Here is a 20,367-nt window from a genome sequence, read left to right on the forward strand (position 1 = left end):
CCGCCATTGATAGAAGTGTCAGCCAGTCATCCTGCAGGAAAGATGTATAGCATCTCAGGTATTGCTCAAGCGTTTGATTAGTTCGCTCTGTCTGCCCGTTTGTCTGGGGGTGATATTCTGACGAGAAAGATAACTTAATCGCCAGCCCCTCACATAATGCTTTCCAGAATCTGGAAGTAAACTGTATCCCACGGTCCGAGACAATCTCTTTTGGCACTCCGTGCAGCCTCACAATCTCTTTAATAAATACTTGGGCTGTTTCGGAGGCCGATGGTGTCTTGGCTAGTGGCAGAAAATGGGCCATTTTAGACAGGCGGTCCACAACCACAAAGATCACGGTGTGGTCTCGTGAGGGTGGCAAGTCAACAATAAACTCTAACGAGATCATACTCCAGGGTCGGTCAGGTATTGGCAGAGGTTTCAATAGGCCTTGTCTCTGGTGGGTTTGTTTTTCGGTTACAGACCAGGCAAGATTTCACATATGCTTCACAGTCCTTGGCCATGTTTGGCCACCAAAATGTGCATTGTGTCAGCTCTAATGTCTTATGTATCCCGAAGTGTCCCGCTAGGGGATGGTAATGTTATGATCCGCCAGGCGGAGCCTTCCAGCTGCCAACTGACAGACCAACCCAGAGCGTGGGGTCTAAGCCCGGGCTGTGCCTTCACGAGGGCCCCTGATGGTGGGGATGGACTTGAAACAGTCCCGGGCCAGGTCACGACCTCTGAGCGGGCCCACCAGCGGCTGAGGAGGCCTCCGGGGATGTGTGTAGGTACCGGGAGAGCCAGATATGAAGAGGATGGCGGCCCCAGCAGGGTGGTACGGATAGTGGTCCCGTGGGGGTAAGCGGGGTACCGAACCGGCGGGCAAGGAGTAGTTGGGTCACATGCAGGGTCAGCCAGGTAAATCAGTCCGTAGAATAGTCAGGATAATCCGAGTCAAAACACAGGAGCGGGCAGAATAGTCAGGACAAGCCGGGTCAATCACAGGAGCGGGTAGAATAGTCAGGGCAAGCCGGGTCAATCACAGGGGCAGGCAGCGTAGTCAGGGTCAAAAACAGGGTCACAAAACGGGTGCAGGAACTCAGGATCACAGGAAGACCTTGCGGCAATTGGTGACAGTGCAGGGCATCTTTAAATAGTGCGCCCTGCACTGTCATTGGCTGGCTAGGACGCACCCCCGGCTGTCATTGGACGCCTGAGGCGCGCCCGCGGCTCTCTACTGCGCATGCGCGGCTCCCTGTCAGCCACGGCTCGCCGGGACCTAGTGCCCGTGTCCCGGCGCGATCCGCCGCCAGTGCGCATGCGCGGGGGACGGCGTTGTGACACAGGAGTCCGGAGCCGCGATCCCTGACATTGCCCCCCCCCCCCAATGGGCACCCTCCGGGAGCCCCACTGATCTCTCCACCGCGGGTGACCACGAAAAAACTCCCGGATGAGCCTGGGTGCGTGAATGTTCTGGGCGGGTTCCCATGAGTTCTCCTCAGGGCCATAACCCTTCCATTTTATCAGGAACTGTGTCTGGCCCCCCCTCTTTCGGCAACTGAGGATAGTCTCCACTTCGTATTCCTCCTGGTCACCTATGGTGACTGCCTCGGGAGGTCTGGATTCACGGTCCGGGAAGGAATCCGGTCTGGATGGCTTCAGGAGAGATACATGGAACACAGGATGTATCTTGAAGGTCTGCGGAAGCTCAAGTTCATAGGCCACCTTGTTGACTACACGCTTTACCGGAAATGGGCCAATGTACTTGGGTCCCAGCTTCCTTGAAGGACACAGCATCTTCAAGTTGGTCGTTGCCAGCCACACCTGATCCCCTGGTTGAAGCAGTAATTCTCCTCTTCTCTTCCTGTCGAACGCCCTCTTACTGTCCTCTTGGGCTTTAGCGATGGCTTCCTGAATTGTTTTGTTATTGACAGAAAAGAAGTTCAAGACGTCTTGAGACGCCGGTACCGGATTTTCAGGCATCAAATCAGGGAGAAATGTGGGATGATACCCGTAATTGGAGAAGAACGGGGATTGCCCCGTCGCTGAGTGACTTGAGTTGTTGTACGAGAATTCTGCGGACGGCAACAACGTCAGCCAGTCATCCTGAAGGTAGGACGTGTAACATCGTAAGTATTGCTCCAGAGTTTGGTTGGTCCTCTCGGTTTGGCCGTTGGTCTGTGGATGGTAGGCGGATGAAAGCGACAGCTTGATTCCCAGTGCCTTACACAAGGCGTTCCAGAACCTGGAGGTGAATTGGACTCCCCGATCTGACACTATATCTTCGGGAACCCCATGAAGCCTCACTACTTCCTTAATGAAGATTCGTGCCGTTTCTGGTGCCGATGGGGTCTTCTCCAGGGGTATAAAATGTGCCATCTTTGAGAAGCGGTCCACGACCACCATTATTGCTGTGTAGCCTTGGGATGGTGGGAGTTCGACCACAAAATCCATGGCTATCATTTGCCAGGCCCGCTTGGGTATTGGTAATGGACGTAACAATCCCCATGCCCGGCTCCTGGAGGGCTTGTTCCTTTGACAGGTGGAGCAGGTCTGGACGTAACGCTCGCAGTCCTTATTCATGTTCGGCCACCAGAACGAGCGCCGTAGTAGTTCCAGAGTTTTCGCAACCCCGAAGTGACCTGCCATTTGATGGTTGTGGCAGTGCCCTAGGACCAAGGTTCGCACTTCTTCTGGGACCATGATCCGGTCTTCCTTCCAAAACAGCCCACCGTGGTTCAGGAGGGGTGACCCAGACGGAACTGGTAGTCCTATAGAAGCGTCGAGAAGTCTGGAACGAAGTTCCGTTTGTAGAGCGAGGAAACTTCCAGAAGGTAAGATGGTGTCAGGTACCACTGCGTCGTCGGGGTCCTCAAACATGCGGGACAGAGCGTCTGGTTTTGTGTTCTTAGTACCGGGTCGGTACGTTATATGGAATGTGAATCGCGAGAAGAAAAGAGCCCATCTTGCCTGGCGAGGTCTCAGTCGTCTTGCTGTTCTTAAATATTCAAGGTTTTTGTGATCTGTGAATATTAGGATTGGGTGTGTGGCTCCTTCCAGTAAGTACCTCCATTCTTCTAGAGCGGATTTGATGGCCAGGAGCTCCCGATCTCCAATATCATAGTTAAGTTCTGCCGGTGTCAACTTCCTGGAGAAGAACGCCACGGGGTGCAGTAGTTCCTTGGTTCCATTTCTTTGGGACAGAACCGCTCCTACCGCGTTCTCGGAGGCGTCCACTTCCAAGACATATGGGAGAGAAGAATCCGGGTGGCAGAGAATGGGAGCAGAAGTGAACAATTTCTTGAGTTTCTCGAACGCCGTCTGAGCTTCGGGAGTCCACTTAAAGCGGACCCCTTGTTTCGTCAGTTGCGTGATCGGGGAGACCAGACCGGAGAAGTTCCTAACAAACTTTCTATAAAAGTTGGAAAAGCCGATGAAATGCTGTACCCCCTTTTTATCGGCGGGTATTGGCCAATCTAAGATCGCCGTGACCTTCTGGGGATCCATCGCGACCCCCGCGGAAGAGAGAACCAGTCCCAAGAACGTGATTTCGCGCTGCTCGAAACAGCACTTTTCTGCCTTGGCGTATAGCCCGTGTTGACGCAACCGTTCTAATACCCGTAATACGTGACCTCGATGAACCTCCAGTGAAGGGGAGAAAATTAGGATGCCATCCAAATAAACCACCACAAAAACATTGAGGAAATCACGAAAAACATCGTTGATAAAATGCTGGAAAGTTGCCGGTGCATTACAGAGCCCGAACGGCATCACTAAATATTCATAGTGAACGAATCTCGTACGGAAGGCCGTCTTCCACTCATCCCCCTCCCTGATACGGACAAGGTTATAGGCCCCCCGCAGGTCTAGTTTAGTAAATATCATTGCTGATCTTAATCTCTGGAGGAGCTCGGGGACTAGTGGTAAGGGATAACGATTTTTTACCGTTATCTTGTTCAGATCACGGTAGTCTATGCAGGGCCGTAACGATTTGTCCTTCTTCTCTACGAAGAACAACCCGGCCCCAGCTGGGGATGTGGATGGACGAATAAATCCCTTCCTAAGGTTCTCGTCAATATATTCCCTCAGTACTCCCGATTCTGTTTCTGACAGAGGAAAGATACGGCCGAATGAGATTTCAGATCCGGGTAGGAGGTCTATGGGGCAATCGTATGAACGGTGCGGGGGAAGAACGTCAGCTCCTCGCTTACTGAAAACGTCTAAGAAGTTATGGTAGGCCGGGGGAATGGTCTGGGATAGATTGGCATCGCCATCCACGCACAGGAGGAACCGGGGACCCACGGATCCTGCGACGTGGCAGTGATTCAAACAGTAAGGTGACCTGAATTGAATCGTTCCCCTTTCCCAGTCAATCTGGGGGTTATGGGCCCGCAGCCAAGGGAGCCCCAGAATGACTGGAAATAGGGGAGATGCGATGGCATCCAAACGGAGGAACTCCTGGTGATGGTCTTCCATTGTGGTGAAAATGGGTGGTGTCTCCTGGTCCACCACCCCTGATTTTATACTGGACCCGTCTGCCAAGAAGATGTTGAACCCCCTTTCTTTGGTCTGAAGTGGTATTTTTTGCCGGTGGGCAAAAGTCAGGTCGATAAAACAACTACAAGCTCCTGAGTCAACGATTGCGGTCACCGACAGTGTTCTTCCCGGGAGCTGTAAAGACACAGGTATGGCCAGGTAATTTGACTGATCATCCCTTCCTGCAGGTAAGGTAAAAGAAAAGGAAGCGGACTTACTCATTTTTGCAGGACAGGAGCGCACCTGATGACCAGCTTCCCCGCAGTACAGGCATAGGTTCAGCGATCGTCTCCTTTGACGTTACTCGACCGATAAGTGGGAACGGGCCAGTCCCAGTTGCATGGGTTCCGGGTTGTCCCCCGATTCCGTGCTTCGGGGATGGTTCCCTGGGGTTGGAGCTGTGTCTCTTGGTGGGATCCATGCCACCCTTTGACCCTGGCTGCTCCTTTCCAGCCGACGTTCCCTTAACCTACGGTCAATCTGGATGGCCAACTCAATCAGTTTTTCCAGGGAGTCAGGTAGGCCTACTCGTGCAAGTTCGTCCTTGAGAGATTCAGACAGTCCGATGCGGAACTGGATGACATAAGGCCGCATTGTTCCATCTGGTGTCTCCCATGCATCGCCTAAAATCGGATGCGTATTCTTCGGCTGCCTTGCCGCAGAGAGTATAGGGTAGCCTCTGCGGAGGCAGCCCGCTGAGGGTCGTCATACAATACTGCCATGGCCTGAAAGAACTCGGTCACGGAGTCAAGCTGGGGGTCGCGCCTCTCCATCAGACGGTGAGCCCAATCCTGGGGCTCATCCTGAAGGAGAGAGACTATAAACCCCACCTTGACGGTCTCGGTGGAGAACGTGCGGGGCTGCAAGTCAAAATACAGGGTGCAAGCGTTTCGGAAGGCTCGGAAGCGGCTCCGGTCACCACGGAACCGTTCCGGCAGGGGAACGCGGGGCTCAGGAGCTGAGGGTGTGGCAACCTCTCCGGATGCCGGGGTAGCGGGAGGTTCCACAGATGGAGAACTCTGAGCAGGGGGAGTCTGGGGGGCTAACGTCTCCATGCGGTCCTCCAGTCGGGCGCAGCGACTGTGGAAGTTCTGGAAAGCCTGGGTCAAAGTTGCCAGGTGCTGGCAAATATCCCCTAGGGACGCGGGTCCACTTCCTGGCTCTGTCATGGCCGCAAGGTACTGTTATGATCCGCCAGGCGGAGCCTTCCAGCTGCCAACTGACAGACCAACCCAGAGCATGGGGTCTAAGCCCGGGCTGTGCCTTCACCAGGGCCCCTGATGGTGGGGATGGACTTGAAACAGTCCCGGGCCAGGTCACGACCTCTGAGCGGGCCCACCAGCGGCTGAGGAGGCCTCCGGGTTGTGTGTAGGTACCGGGAGAGCCAGATATGAAGAGGATGGCGGCCCCAGCAGGGTGGTACGGATAGTGGTCCCGTGGGGGTAAGCGGGGTACCGAACCGGCGGGCAAGGAGTAGTCGGGTCACATGCAGGGTCAGCCAGGTAAATCAGTCCGTAGAATAGTCAGGATAATCCGAGTCAAAACACAGGAGCGGGCAGAATAGTCGGGACAAGCCCGGTCAATCACAGGAGCGGGTAGAATAGTCAGGGCAAGCCGGGTCAATCACAGGGGCAGGCAGCGTAGTCAGGGTCAAAAACAGGGTCACAAAACGGGTGCAGGAACTCAGGATCACAGGAAGACCTTGCGGCAATTGGTGACAGTGCAGGGCATCTTTAAATAGTGCGCCCTGCACTGTCATTGGCTGGCTAGGACGCGCCCCCGGCTGTCATTGGACGCCTGAGGCGCGCCCGCGGCTCTCTACTGCGCATGCGCGGCTCCCTGTCAGCCGCGGCTCGCCGGGACCTAGTGCCCGTGTCCCGGCGCGATCCGCCGCCAGTGCGCATGCGCGGGGGACGGCGTCGTTACACAGGAGTCCGGAGCCGCGATCCCTGACAGGTAATGACATTGGACCTCCTTGGGTACCACAACCTGTTCCCCTCTCCAAAAAAGACCCTCCTTGTTCAGCAGGGAGACCCCAGGCAGGTCAGGAACCTGGATGGAGGCCGCCTGCAATTTAGACAATAGTTCCGACTGTAGCAATAGAAAGCTACCTGCCGGCAGGATGGTGTCTGGCTGGGGCGTCTCCCTAGGATCCTCGAACATCCGAGAAAGGGCATCAGGCTTAGTGTTCTTTGACCCAGGACGATATGTTATGTGAAGACTAAATCTAGCGAAAAACAGTGCCCATCTGGCCTGGCGTGGACGGAGGCGTTTGGCTGTTTTTAAATACTCAAGGTTTTTGTGGTCAGTATAGACCAGAATAGGGTGTAGGGCCCCCTCTAGCAGATAACACCATTCCTCCAGAGCTGTCTTAATGGCTAGTAACTCCCTATCCCCAATATCGTAGTTCCTTTCAGAAGGGGATAGCTTCCTGGAGAAAATAGCCACTGGGTGCATTAGCTCCTTGGCCCCTACCCTCTGTGACAATACTGCTCCAACAGCCACTTCCGATGCGTCTACCTCTAGTATGTAGGGCAGTGATGCGTCAGGGTGGCTCAGAGTGGGAGCCGTTGTAAATAGTTTTTTCAATGTGTCAAAAGCTGCCTGTGCAGCTGGAGTCCATTGGAAACGTACTCCTATCTTGGTGAGCTGGGTAATGGGCGCTACCAGGCCTGAAAAGTTCTTTATGAACTTTCTATAAAAATTGGCAAACCCAATAAATCTCTGAACTCCCTTCTTATCTGTGGGGGCAGGCCATTCCAGGATGGCCGAGATCTTTTGTGGGTCCATAGCGATCCCTGTAGTGGAGATTATTAAACCAAGAAATTAAATGCTTTCCTGTTCAAAGCAGCATTTCTCAGCTTTCGCATAAAGGCCATGCTGACGGAGGCGTTCCAGCACACTCTTAACATGTCCCTGATGTGCTTCCAGGGAAGAGGAAAATATCAGGATATCGTCCAAATAGACAATGACAAACATATCCAGAAAGTCCCTGAAAATGTCATTGACAAAGTGCTGGAAGGTGGCCGGTGCATTACATAGCCCAAAAGGCATGACAAGACATTCAAAATGTCCGAACCGAGTGCGAAACGCCGTTTTCCACTCGTCCCCCTCACGTATCCGAACCAAGTTATAGGCACCCCTGAGGTCCAACTTGGAGAAGATGGATGCCGTCCTCAATCTCTGAAAGAATTCTGGGACCAAAGGAAGGGGGTAGAGGTTTTTGACCGTAATCTTATTGAGGTCTCTGTAATCAACACACGGTCTCAGGGATCCGTCCTTCTTTTCAACAAAGAAAATCCCTGCCCCGGCCGGGGATGTGGAAGGGCGGATAAATCCCTTCCGGAGGCTCTTGTCTATATATTCTCTTAAGGCCCCTAGTTTCCGCTCAGATAAGGGAAAAATGCGGCCGAAAGGAATCTCGGAGCCTGGGATCAGATCGATGGGGATATCATAGGCCCGATGTGGGGGAAGAACCTCTGCCCCCCATGGACTAAACACGTCCAGGAATTGGTGGTAAGGTGCAGGTACCAATTGAGTTAACTCGTCCTCAGAGCTTACTGTTAACAAGGCCGGGGTATCTAGTGATGCCCTAGGTAGACAATGTTCCTGACAGTATCGTGAGTGGAACTGGACCGACCCAGACTTCCAGTCAATTTGGGGGTTGTGAGCTTGTAGCCAATGGAGCCCCAGAATAACTGGAAATAGGGGGGACGCGATGGCGTCCAAGCGGAGAAACTCCTGGTGATAACCCGCCACCGTGGTGTGTATAGGAATTGGTGGTAAGGTGCAGGTACCAATTGAGTCAATGTTTCCCGGTCTACCATCCCCGATTTTATCCGAGACCAGTCCGCCAGAAAAATATTCACCCCATGTTGTTTGGCGAGCAACGGTATCTTGTGCTGGGTAGCGAAACCGAGATCGACAAAGCAACTACAGGCCCCGGAATCAATGATAGCCATCACCTGTGTGCTTCCTCCGGGAAGCTGAAGAGACACAGGTACAGCCAAGTGAGTGGGGTTGCCTGCACATACAGTAGATATATTAAAAGGAATAGGAGAGAACTTACAGTCTTTCTTCGGACAGGAATGCACTATATGACCCGCTGCTCCGCAGTAAAGACACATGTTATTGGCTAGACGCATCTGCCGTTCCTCAGTAGAGAGAGTAGGCCGCATCAGTCCTAGTTGCATAGGCTCAGCCCCCTCGGACGGTTCGGAGCTCCTACTTCCGACACTGACCCTTGGCATGACTGGTACTCTAGGCATCATCCATGAAGTTCTCTGCCCCTGGCTGGACCTCTGCTGTCTCCTTTCCCGCAGTCGGCGATCGATCTGTATGGCCCGATCGATTAAACCTTCCAAGGAGTCTGGAATTCCTGTTCTCGTCAACTCATCTTTCACTGGTTCTGACAGTCCCAACCGGAACTGGTGGCGTAAAGCTGCATCATTCCACTGTGTGTCTCCACTCCATTGCCTGAACTCAGCGGCATAGTCCTCCGCTGACCGGCATCCTTGTTGTAATGAATAGAGGGCTGCTTCGGCCGAGGCGGCTCGATGCGGGTCATCGTACAGTTGTGCCATCGCATTAAAGAATGTGGCGACAGTATTTAAATGTGGGTGGTGGGCCTCCATCAGGCGATGAGCCCATTCCTGGGGCTCACCCTGCAGCAAGGATATGACAAATCCTACCTTCACCGATTCGGAAGAAAAGGTCCGGGGTTGCAGGTCAAAGTACAGCTGGCAGGAATTTTGGAAGGCCCTGAACTTCCTTCGGTCCCCACTGAACCGCTCAGGGGTCGGTACTCTTGGCTCTGGCGGGGGGATGTTAAATGCTGCTCCAACTGCAGACCCCACTGCACTCATGGTCGGAGGTGTACCCACTGGGCCTGGAGTTGTGGGTGCTGGTGCGGCCAGGTTCTAAACCTGTCCCTCCAGGTGCTTGTATCCCTCTTCCAGGGTCTTCACTGCCCGTGTGAGTGCCAACAGATGTTGGCACAGCTCTTCCCAGGGTGAAGGTCCTCCTCCAGACTCTGACATGGCCGTATGATTCTGTCAGGGATCCTGCAGCGGTAGCCTCTAGCACTCCACAGACCGGAATCCCCCAAGGCGCGGAATCTAAGCTCCGACCTGCTTGTTCACCAGAGCCCCTGATGGTGGGGATGGACTTGGAGCAGGCCGAGACCAGGTCGCAGCCCCTGGGTTCACCCAGCTGTGGTAGAGGCACCGTTGAAGGTGTATAGCGGGTAAGAGTCTGATGTGAGGAGGTAACTGAAGCAGCGTCGGGCAGGCCGGGTCGGTAACAGTGGTGGCGGTGTAATACAGAATCAGCAGGCAGAGGGATAAACAGGTCACAAGCCGGGTTCGTCAACAGGAGGTCAGAACGTATGGGGTTAAGCAGGAGAATGCTCAGACAAAGCCAGGGATCAGAGCAGGAGACCGACAGCAAATCAGGATCAGGCAGGGTCGGCACCAAACAATCTATTCACAGGAACTCAGGAACACAGATAAGACCATACGGCACTTGAGCATTGCAAGAGCCGGGTTTAAATAGTCCGCCCGACTCCTGACAGGCGCTCCTGGGTCCTAGTGCTTGCCCAGCGCCGTCATTTGTGACAGGCGCGCCTGGGTCCTAGTGCCCGCCTGCCTGTACGTTTTTTCAGAATTCTACGCATGTGCAGATTCGATCGCTGCGGTGATCTTCCCATTCCCTGACAGAGCCCCTGATGATGGGGATAGATTTGCAGCAAGCTGGGACAGGTCGCTGCTCCCAGGTACGCCCAGCTGAGGATGAGGAGACCGCTCGTGGGAGCAGAGTACAATGGGAGGAGACAAACAGAAATCCAATAGACTAGCTGAGGTCAGGACAGGCGGAAAACAAGCACAGTCAGAGAACAAAGCCAAGGTCAGTACACGAGTAGTCAATGCAGGATACAGGAGATGGCAACACACAGGAGCTCAGACAACTAGGAAGTTGCTCAGGCAAAGTGGCCTAGACTGAGCATGTCTTATATAGGCAAGCAAACAAGGAGGCGGGTCGGGAAGTGATGGAAGGGAAGGAAATAAAACCCAGAGAACAGCAGACAACGCCCATGGGTGAACACAGACAAACACACATGTGAAAGGTATGAGGAACAGCACTGCAGCAAGGCTGTAAGAATACACAAACAAGAAACAGCAGGCTAACTTGTAACACAAGCACCATGATGCAAACCCATCATCAGTCTCAAAGGAAACAGTTTTTTCTCCCAGGGAAAAAACAGAAAATTGTATACTTACCTTTCCATAATTTTCCTTTCCTAGTACATCTTCATGACAGCATACAATGGAATTAAGATTGGAGAAGGATCTGATAGATCAAGCTTAATAATGGCATGCAATGCCAAGCTGCGGTTTCTAAAGCGAGCAAAATCCTCTCTTCTGTTAAAAGAGGTATAGACTCCGGAGAGAGATATCATATTACCCTGGTACAAATCATTAGTAAGATCTCATCAGGAATATGCAGTTCAGTTTTGGGCACCAAGTCACAAAAAGAACATTGGGGAACTGGAGAAAGTACAGAGAAGGGCAACCAAACTGATAAGAGGCATGGAGGAGCTCAGCTATGAGGAAAGATTAGAGGAACTGAATTTATTCTCTCTTGAGAAGAGGAGATTAAGGGGGGATATGATCAACATGTATAAATACATCAGTGGTTCATATAGTGAACTCGGTGTAGAGCTATTCACCCTGAGGTCATCACAGAGGACAAGGGGGCACTCTTAAGTATGGAGGAAAAGAAATATAATCTCCAAATACGGAAAGGTTTCTTCACAGTAAGAGCTATGAAAATGTGGAATAGACTTCCTCAAGAGTTAGTTCTGGCCAGCTCAGTGGATTGCTTTAAAAAAGGCCTGGATTCTTTCATGGATACACAGAATACAACTGGATACTAATATTTATAGGTAAAGTTGACCCAGGGAATATCTGATTGCCTCTTGGGGGATCAAGAAGGAATTTTTTGCCCTGCAGGAGCAAATTGCATCATGCTTTGCTGGGTTTCTTTGCCTTCCTCTGGATCAACTGTGGGTGTAGTATTATAACTTTTTTTTTGTATGGTTGAACTGGATGGACTTTTGTTTTTTTTCAGCCAGACTAACTATGTAACTAGGTAACTATGTAATGGGGGTGGAGCCACAACCCATTCTATGTTGTCATGATGCACTAGGAAAACAGAAAATTGTATACTTACCTTTCCATAATTTTCCTTTTCTGGTGCATCTTCATGGCAGCATACAATGGGTTGTGGCTCTGCCCCCATTGTATGTTGCCATGATGTGCCAGGAAATTTAGATGTGAAACTTTCAATGTTATTTTAGATCAGTTGTCTGTTGCCTTAGAAGAGCACGGGGTAGCATAACAGTCAGTGTATAACAGGCTGAAAGTAATAGCCGAACTATGTAGTCTACCTGATGCAGAGATTAAAACTGAGGCTAAAAAACGTATTACTGCTTTCCCTCAAGACTTCAGTAGTGTGATTGTTGAAAAAATTGTCCAGTTTGCAGCCTTTGCCAAGCTCCGGCTCACTCCATCTCAACAGGCAGTTTCATTACATAATAAAGGGCTTGCTGATACCTATCCAGGTTAATGTGGCTTTTAGAATATATTCGAACATGATAGTCCGTAGTTGTTTGGGACAAATGTCGTTCAGCAAATTGGCACTGATAAAACATTATCTGAGAGCTAAAATGACCCATGAAAGATTAAGTGCTCTGTGCCTATTGGCTGTTGAGAGCCATGATCTCAAGAAGTTTCAGTTTGATGAGTTAGTTAAAGATTTTGCAGATGCTAAGTGCAGGAAGGAAGACATTTTGTAAATATTGTAGTGTGATGCATAACCGTGATGTATGATTTCCCAGTTCCAATTTCCTTTGTATTGTGCTTAGTCAATAAAAATCAGACAAGTGTTTTCTTCAGAACCAAATATTCTTTTTTTTAACAAATGTGGTTAATTATCATTTAAGTTCACTTTTTAACTTCTCATATAATTTAATTTCTCTGGTGAGGGGCCATTGAAATTGAAGTGCCCCGGGCTCCCCCCCCCAAGGTCTAAATCCAACACTGCTTCTATCCCTTGGGGACTCTATTAGTGAGATATCTGCACCTGGCTTCCTGAGTCTGCACACCTGCTAGATTGGATATTTAGTTTGGTGTTTGGTGGACTGAATCAGTCCCTGATTTCTTACGTGTCTTGGATATTCCAACAGCGAGATCTGCATACTATAAGTCCCTTCTTCATTCCTGTCCACAAGAAAATTTTTAGCATTCTCACCCACCTTTGTGTGCTCCATCTTTATCCATCCTCCACAATACAAAGATTTCAGTAGAACCCATTGCTGTATCCCCTTCACTTAAAGGAAAGCTCCTGTCCTGTAATGCCAACTGCTATTTACTGGTGTGAGTGGGATTTAAGGAGCATCCATTTTTTTCATGGGTCATATAGAGTATAAGGATATACGACCCATGAAAAAAATAGATCCTCTTTAAATCCTTATTGCTTTTTAGAGTAATCCATGGCTTAAAGTAATGCCTTTTATTGGTCATATATTTGCATACTTGGATGGAAGCTTCTGTAACTGCTACTTTTTAAACTTCCAATTGGACTTGAGTTGTTTTTTGAGTATTGTCTGAGTATGCAGAGCATAAAGATATGCCCCTAGTAAGAAATGTTATCTGCAGCATCATAGTAAGGTTATGAATTGCCTTTGTGTCTGATACCTATGAAAGTTTAAAAACATTTTTACAAAATATTAAATGTAGATTATGAATTACAAAGTGAAAAGTATTTTTTATGTGTGTTTAACATAAGGTGTGCAGCTAATCTTTTCCAACCAATTTCTCCCTCGTTTCCAGAAGGAATCCCATTTGCCATTTTTCATGGTGAACATAAGTTCAATTGGCATCTGTGTACTTAGTTTGTTTAAGAACACTGCATTATCTAGTTAGTCTATTTGTTTCCAGGCCATGGAAATCCACATTTATTGGTACAGGAAGTTTTGGAGTAAAAAAAACCCTGCCCACTTTAATGCCAATTCCTTAATAAGGAAGTACTAATATCATTTTTAGGACAGCATGTCAGAGTGCAAAGGGATTCTTGAAGTAGAAGGAATTGGGGGGGGGGGGCAACTCAGCTCTACAAAGTGATCTATGACAGTATTATTAAAATTCCAATGGATTTCTCCACTATATGCTAGGGCAGGAGGTGAACATGAACAGGTAAAGGTACTTTTGCAGCATTTTACTACTTCACCAAGCAAATTGATTCATTGGCAAAGCAGGTCAACCAGATTCACTGCAAATTCAGGCTCATACAAACCAATTTGCTTATGCCTTGCCAGCCCATGCTCCAAATTGAAGAGGCGAACTGCTAAAATTTTGCAGTGCAGTTCACTATCCTTACCCCTGGACAAAATACTGGCTAACTGAATTGGGTCAGTAAACCCATACTGGTTATTGGCAGATGCTGTAGGCTGAATCACCCAGTGATTACTTATGTGTTACAAGGACTTTGCCACTCTGACACCATGGTGATGGAAGATACACTAGTCCTAAGTAAGAGCAAAGTCATATCCCTGAACTCTACCATGGGCAACGCACAGGTTCACCTTAGATCTACACTAATATCGGCTTTGCTGATCTCATGTTGTTAATATCATGCTGTTTTGAAATAGATTTTTGGATTGTTTGAGTTTAATTTGATTTATGATTGATTAATCAAACAAAAGGAGGTTTGTAGAACATAAACAATGTAACAAAATTCCTTGTGAATTCCCATGGGTTTGAGAAAAAACTATTTTGCTCTACTTTTCCTCAACAGAAAGATGTGATGCTTAGCATCAATGTCCTGCTAAATGGCTTGTAAAAAAATGAAAGCACAAAAGTACACAGTACAAAAAAAATCAAAGTTTCATCTTAGCATCTTACATTTTATCTCTGTGTCAGGAAGTGAGGGGGACATTTCCAATGGAGACATGTACAGAATAAAATATTTATAAGTGATCTTAGCCTTCCTCCACCCTTTAAAGCAGTGGTTCTCAAGCTTCCTAATGCTGCGACCCTTTAATACAGTTCCTCATGTTGTGGTGACCCCCAACCATAAAATTGTTTACCCAGTAATTATAATTCATGAAATGTCGTTTTACCTTCAATACTGCTGCTTTCAGCACAGTAGCTGCTTTCAACACAGTAGCTGCTTTCAGCACAGGAGCTGCTTTCAACACAGTATCTGCTCTTTACACATCAGAAATATGTGTTTTCTGATGATCTTAGGCGACCCCTATGAAAGGGTCGATCGAACCACAAAGGGGTCGCGACCCACAGGTTAAGAACCACTGCTTTAAAGAGTGTTCACTTACTTCCTTTGCTGTTGACAATGTTGTCACCTGACTAGGTAGTGATTGAAAATATCCAGAATGGGGCTACAGAACACAAAACCCCCCAAAAAACTAAAGAACATTTTGGTTAGAGATTTTTGGCTAAAAGTGTATATATAGCCAAGTGCCTGCTTTGTCACTATGTAGTCCAGGAGCAGATATATTGAACTGCAAATGATGGACTTGCTCTCTTGGTGTGAGACTCGGAGCTGGATGTGGGGAGACTGCCATTCTCCTTAAAAGAGAGACTGTGGGTCTGCGGCCAGGGGACATTGGGCAGCAGATCTGCATTACTGGGATGCCGTCTGCCACACCGGGATCACATTAGTTCTTCTCTGAACCGGGGCTGTCACAATCCGGTCAGCTGTTTGCCGTGCTGACAAGCTGTCAGGCGGTTACTCTACACACTTCTGTAGACATTCAAGAGCCTTTGCAAGAACTCTTTGACCCTAGGAGGCTGTGCTATCAACAGGATTGGTGAGCAGGTAGATGCTCAACTTCTTTCTGTCATCACTCCAAAGACACTGCATGTAGACATCTTTACACCTCAGTTATTTGGAGACCTTTGCTTTGAGCAGTAGCATAGCTTACGTTTTTAACTTCATCTACTTACCAGTACTCAATAATACTTATGGGCCCCACCATTGCTAGCAGAAGACAGCTGATACCACCATATTAGGAACTTTCAGCATCTCAGGACTCAAGATGCAGTTTCTATTTACAGGGACTTCATCCTTTCTAAAGTCATTGTTACTCAGACAAGGGTACCTACATATATTTATACAGGAGTATCCATGTATATAGGATTTTCTGCATGCCCCCCCTCCCCCTTGTAACACTGGTGTCCTAGAGGGAGCTGACAAGCTTTCTTTCCCCCCCCTTACTGCCGAGGGTGCATTTAGGTGGTTGAAGTTTACTGCACATACCTGCATAAATCAATTAAACATTGCGAATTGACTGTTTCTATTGTACTAGTGTTTCTACCTTCATGTTTTAATTTAGGTTGTGCATAGTAATCCCTTTGGTCTACTCTTTTAAACAAACTCTAAAAAAAGAGGGGTTATAAAGAATTGTGTCTCTTGCATTATTATCCTATTTTGCTAGAGCTGCCACTACGGGGGCAGCACTACATATACTTTAAGAGTGACCAAATATTTGATTACTTCAGACTATGTTGGCACGCTTTTCAATAAATATGTAAGCTCTGGAGGAACTTTGTTGTCATGAATGCTTACGGTCTACACAGGTACCAGTGCAGGATTTTATCCTTCAGGCAAAATTGGAGTATTTGGTTGCACAAATGGCCAGTGAACTGATTTTGAAAAACCCATATGTATGTTTTACAGGATATTGCATAGAAAAATATTTATTTTCAAGTCAGTGTCTTAGAGTCTTTTTTTGGGGGGGAGTCAGGGGCACTGATTACAAGAGCACTTAGTAGTAAAACAAAAATAAATAAATAATAATGAAAAAATGTATATATATATAGTGTGTGTGTGTGTGTATATATATATATATATATATATATATACATATATGTGTGTATATATATATACACACACAGTATATGTATGTATAAAATGTAGGTCTACCCTCGTGGGGGTCGTTGTAAGATGACGGTCCTCAAAGGTTGCCTTAACTTTGCAAGCCTCCCGTCACCTCTGAAACCATGGGTTCAGACATAATGCAAAAAAAGAAATCACGATTTCAAAGACACCAGAATGCAGTAAAGCAACTGAGTATTTACTAAGGTTCTTTAGTCGACAGACAGTTAATGCAAATACTTTTCAAGGTAATCACCTGTTTTCTACTCGCAAGGTGAAACACGAATACACTTGCTATAGAGTCAGTAAAAGGAGTCCTGATGAGAAGGGTGTCTTAGATCTTCAGCTAGCTCAATAGGGTCCAAAGAGATTGTTGTACAATAATGACCAACAATAGTGGATGATAAAAGTAAATGATTCCTAGTGGAAATTGTTGATTTATTAGAATACGTGTGGTAAAAGGTGTCCCTCAGTGAGTAGTGTACATAGTGTGGGCTTCTGCCAGCTCACCAATCCTGATAACACCGAGGCTCAAGGGATTCAAGATGTCATGGAAGGCTGCAATTTTCAACCGGCACGGGGCACCTGACCTAGCACCTTGCAACATGGGGATTCCACTGTGGCTGTGGCTGTGGCAGTGACGTTGTGCACACCTCCAGTTAAGTCACTCTACCGACAAGAAGCTGCGGACGGATGACCTGCTTGCAGTTCTGTAACTCACCCGGCCTGCTACTGGACCTCACTCTGCCTGCTTCTTTGGTATTGACCCCGGCCTGCTACCTGGCCACGCTTCTGCCTCATCGTGTATGACCCTGAGTCATCCTGACTACGCCTCTGACCCTGGCAGTTACCTGCTACCAAGCTACCAGCCCCATGCTTCTTTGAGCATTGTACCTCTGTCTCCATATTCAAGGCTGCTCGGACCTGAGTCACAACCTTTCGTCAGTTTGGCCTCCAACCAAGGTACGTGACATGTGGCCTTAAGATATTTTTTACCCATCCCCTTATGAGAAGATAAGTGATGAGTTGTTGATATAGAATCTTGGTCTGCCATTAAATCACTATTAAAGTGAAACTCCCTCTCTTGTCCAGTTTAAGAACTTAAACACTCACATTGTGGAAAGCACTGGAGATTGTAGTTGGGATGCTGCAAATACATGAAATGTCCAAAACTCCAATTCCCAAGAATCCCTCAGGCCTTACAGCATTTAAAATACAGGAATCAGCAAAGTTTACTAGGCGAAATGGTGCCATCAAGTTGATACAATGCATTGACTGCCAAACAGGAGCCTGTAACTGAATACGTCCACACTACATTCCATTCCAATTGGTTGCTCGTTATTACCAACAATGCCTGGCCTGATAAAAGGGAACTCTGAGTAAGCTCAGCCAAGCCACCTTATTATAGTAATTCTCAGTTATTGTTAAAAAATATTTGGTAAATGCTTATTGCTGTAGTAAAGCTAAATTAGTTGATTGCAATCTCTTGTATTTTTGGTTCTTTCACTTTTACAAAGACAGTGCCAAAAACCATATATATTAAGGTTTAGTCTAAGTTCACACCTATGCATTTTCCATTGCGTTTTGCATTTTGGAGAAATACATAGCAGCCCATTTAACATGATTTTCTATGGGACACGTTCACATCTCCACGTTTTCACCTGATGTGTTTTTTGGAAAGGGTCAGGGACTTTTCTTTTGCTTTTTGGTTCTATAGACTTCAATGGACTTCAATGGAGACACTGCAGAAAAGCATGAAGTGTGTTTTTGATGTGCTTTTGACATGTTTTGCATTTTGCGTTTTAATCTGCCCAGCAACAAGTTGGAAAAAAAAACGCAGCAAAACTGTGGCAAAAACACAAAGTGCACCGCAAAAAATGGATCAAACGCAAACTGCATAAGTGTGAACCTAGCCTTAAGAGTAGTCTTTTATTAGAAATAATCACATCAATTTACTGCTCATTTTTTCTGATTTAGAGAGGAGGAAGATTTTCCTGATCAATATTGGATGATGTTGAGCAAAGTCCATGTTTGCAGCTCATGATGGAGATGTCGCCAGACTGGTTATGCCATATGGGTGGTTTATCACATACACCTGCAGGAAGTAAAACACACAAGAGATGACTTGCTTGGATTTTTTTTTTTTATGTCGACATTGTGAACCCCAGTGATTTTCATCCAGTCAGCTTAAATATTAATAATAAGTGTTACTAAACCCACAACAGTAAAATCAGTCTGTATATGCAGTAAAGCATTCTTGTTATACTCACTGTGGAACCTAAGGGGTTAATGCTCTGCATTGTGTAAAAAGGCTGTTTGATTCCTTCTTCTCTGCCCCTACTCTTGTTGAAATGACCACCTTATACAGACTGAACCTGTGGTCATATGCACATGCTCAGTTCTGTGTGTATTTCTAGAGAGGTTTTTCTTTTTTTTCTTGGGAGAGTGCATGTGATCAGCACAAGGCACTCTCCCAAGCACTGTCCAGACAGAGGTCAGAGGTTTTACATCCTCCTAGAGCAGACATAAAACTCCTCCTACAAACTTTAACCAGTGCTCTGCTGAAGTCAAAAAACTGCTCTGACTGCTGATAACAGGTATTTAGCAGTTTATATTTACTAAAATAACTGATTTTCCATGTTGTGTGTACTGTGGGAGACCAGATATAGTGACTGCAGGATCCTGGGTTTAGTAACACTTTAATGTCATAGACCAGAAATACTTAGCAGGAGTTGGCTGCTTCTCCAGTTGCTCGTCTGGCACTTCTGGCTCTTGGTTGGGGGCAGGTTTTGTGCGAGACAGTGTCAGCCAATCATTGGATCTGTCTCATGGAGAAGCAGTCCTTGGACAAGAACCAGAAGTGTAAAAAAAAGCAGTCAGCCACTTGGAGAAAAGAGAACCCACTAAAGCTAAGGGGTATTTCTGGGTGCTTACATTGACATTTTTAGGGAGCAGCAGAAATGGGGTGGGACTGTGGTGGGACTCTCTTTAGTTGCTATTTATAGATAAGTAAATAAATGTACTCAGAAATTAATTAGTGGACATACAGATTTTTTCAAGTTTATTTTAGATAAGATGTCCCTGTATAGAACATATTTTGGAAAAAAAACATGAAATCAGACTAGATAATAAGCACTGAAAAATAAATAATGTCTTTTGATTCTAAATAGAGAGAATCCTTGCTGCCCCTTTTGTCTTTCACACACATTTGATATTAACTGGTAAAGCTATAAATCCTCCGTTAAGCTTTGTTTCCATTGTTAACATACTGTATACTGTAATGACAGTTGACTGCCCATTTTACTTAGTCAGTGTACTTTCAAGAGAAAATAAGTATTTTCTCTGCCATATTCTACTATACCTTCTGATCTAACAGTCTGATACTTGTAAAAAAAATAATTTATTTTCCCTGTGTGTGGCCATGCATTTTTTTTAGTATGCCCAGAGAAAGTCTGCTGCTTATGAAGTGAAGAGAGTGTTTACTGTTTTTTAAAGCGTATTCCACTATCAGTCAAATTTGAGAAAATCCCACTATATATACCCCACTTAAGAAAATATTTCTTACCTTCAAGATGTTTATCAGGAGAAGGTTACATAGTTACATAGTTAGTCTGGCTGAAAAAAAGACAAAAGTCCATCTAGTTCAACCATAAAAACAGGTGTTATGACTGACTGCAAAGTTGTTTTAACAATGTTAGAGTGAGCCTGTCCCAAGTCTGTCTTCATTAACATAGAGAAGCTTAGCCTCTACACCATTAACCCTTTGTTAGGACAGTGTTCAAATCTAGCTACAAATGTTAATGAAGATCTGCCTGCACAGTACACACAATGGTAATTATAGCAAGCACAACTGTCCAACTCACTCATAAACAAAGAGAACTATGTAGTATTTTT

This window comes from Staurois parvus, unplaced genomic scaffold (assembly GCF_062004578.1).
Source record: "Staurois parvus isolate SC_StPar_1 unplaced genomic scaffold, SC_StPar_1.0 ptg000910l, whole genome shotgun sequence".
NCBI lineage: Eukaryota > Metazoa > Chordata > Amphibia > Anura > Ranidae > Staurois > Staurois parvus.